Source organism: Clupea harengus, chromosome 11 (genome assembly GCF_900700415.2).
Source record: "Clupea harengus chromosome 11, Ch_v2.0.2, whole genome shotgun sequence".
Taxonomy (NCBI): domain Eukaryota; kingdom Metazoa; phylum Chordata; class Actinopteri; order Clupeiformes; family Clupeidae; genus Clupea; species Clupea harengus.
The window spans coordinates 3,542,038-3,544,537 of record NC_045162.1 but is presented as its reverse complement, the minus strand read 5'-3'; the positions used below and the strand labels follow the sequence as shown (position 1 = coordinate 3,544,537).

At 43.4% G+C, this 2,500-nt stretch overlaps 1 long non-coding RNA gene across 1 annotated transcript in view; it reads right to left on the bottom strand.

Moving 5' to 3' along the window:
* LOC116222536 overlaps nucleotides 1-2,183 on the bottom strand; it is a 6,229-nt gene extending 4,046 nt beyond the window's left edge. Inside the window, exon 1 of the long non-coding RNA XR_004164702.2 lies at nucleotides 1,950-2,183. This is a non-coding gene — a long non-coding RNA (uncharacterized LOC116222536). The remainder of the gene's footprint in view (nucleotides 1-1,949) is intronic.
* Nucleotides 2,184-2,500: the final 317 nt, after the last annotated feature.

Here is a 2,500-nt window from a genome sequence, read left to right as displayed (position 1 = left end):
AAATGCAACTTCCATAACAGCATGTGTCCATCTACACCGCTCTAGATTGTGCAGGCTTTGAACTGAAGGTTATCTGTTCTGAACATTGTAGTTGTGTGTGTGTGTGTGTGTGTGTACGTGTCTGTGCACGTCTGTGTGTGTGTGTGTGAGTGTGTTAGTGTTAGCTTCTAGAATGTATTAATGTTAGCTTCTCAGGCTGCAACAGACATTATAGCCTTGGCTATACCTATGGTGTTAGCTGGTTGGCTATGCTAACCATACCTATGGCTATAGTGCTAACGTATCTGTTAGCTGGTTGGCTATGCTAACCATACCTATGGCTATAGTGCTAACTTATCTGTTAACTGGCTACTCTATTCCCTTAATCAACACTGCCAGGTCCTATGGCTATGTCTTCCTAAATTCCCCTCGGATCAATAACGTTTCTATCTATGTATCTATGCAAATCACATTCCACACAAACCACATTCAGTCCCCAAGATACAAAGCTAGCACTGGCATGTCTGAATTAGCATAGCTAACTTAAACTAACCTAAACTAGCACACTGGTGTGTCTAAATTAGCATAGCTAACTTAAACTAACCTAAACTAGCACACTGGTGTGTCTGAATTAGCATAGCTAACTTAAACTAACCTAAACTAGCACTAGCATGTCTGAATTAGCATAGCTAACTTAAACTAACCTAAACTAGCACACTGGTGTGTCTGAATTAGCATAGCTAACTTAAACTAACCTAAACTAGCACTAGCATGTCTGAATTAGCATAGCTAACTTAAACTAACCTAAACTAGCACACTGGTGTGTCTCTGTAACCCTCTGTTTTGGCCCTCTTGATATACAGCAGAGACAGGAGCCCGTGTAGTATGACCTGTGAGACCACAGCAACCCTAACCCTACATGTGTCTTATCATGTAGTTAGCAAATTAGCCATCACAATGTCTTATCATGCAGTTAGCAAATTAGCCATCCCAATGTCTTATCATGCAGTTAGCAAATTAGCCATCGCAATGTCTTATCATGTAGTTAGCAAATTAGCCATCCCAATGTCTTATCATGTAGTTAGCAAATTAGCATCACAATATCTTATCATGTATCATGTTAGCAAATTAGCCATCACAATGTCTTATCATGCAGTTAGCAAATTAGCCATCCCAATGTCTTATCATGCAGTTAGCAAATTAGCCATCACAATGTCTTATCATGTATCATGTTAGCAAATTAGCCATCACAATGTCTTATCATGTAGTTAGCAAATTAGCCATCCCAATGTCTTATCATGTAGTTAGCAAATTAGCCATCCCAATGTCTTATCATGTAGTTAGCAAATTAGCATCACAATATCTTATCATGTATCATGTTAGCAAATTAGCCATCACAATATTGATTTGGTAGCCGCTAGACATAATGCATTCTCTCTCTCTCTCTCTCTCACACACACACACAGTCTCTTTCTCTCTCTCTCTCCCTCTATCACACACACACAAACACACACACTCACACACACAAACACACACACACACACACACAGAAGTGCCCAGAGACACACACACACACACAAACACACACAGAAGTGCCCAGAGACACACACACACACACGCACACACACTCACACACACAAACACACACACACACACACACACACACACACACACACTCACAGAAACACACACACACACACACACACACACTCACACACACAAACACACACACACACACACACAGAAGTGCCCAGAGACACACACACACACAAACACACACACAGAAGTGCCCAGAGAGACACACACACACACGCACACACTCACACACACAAACACACACACACACACACACACACACACACACACACTACAAACACTCACACTACAAACACTCACACACACACACACACACATACACACTCACACACACACACACACACACACACACACACACACACACACACACTAACCTTCTGGATCCTTCCATCTGTGTGCAGGTAGATGATACGATAGGCCGAGGAGACACTGCCCATATTTCCTCTCACCCTTAGACCTTCTCTCCTCCTCTTTTCTCTCCTCCTCTATTCTCTTCTGGTCTTTTCCTCCTTTCTTCCTCTCCTCCTCGTATTGCTTCTCTCTCTCTACTCCTGTCGTCGGCTCGTCTTCTTGTCTCTCTCTCTCACCCACTGAACCGACACCAGAGCTGTGTTAGCTTTCACTCATTTCCCTCCCCCTCTCTCCCTCACTCTACCTCTCTCTTCCTCCCTCCCTCTCTCTCTCTCTCTCCTCACTTACAAACACTCAGGCTGTCTTTCTTCATCACCATGGTTACTGGCCTTCTCAAGGACGCACATGGATGGATATGGTCCTCTCAGTCTGCCCCCACACAAAGGCTGTGTGTGTGTGTGTGTGTGTGTGTTTGTGTGAGAGTGTGTGTGTGTTTGTGAGAGTGTGTTTGTGTGATTGTGTGTGTGTGTGTGTGTGTGAGAGTGTGTGTGTGTTTGTGTGAGAGTGTGTGTGT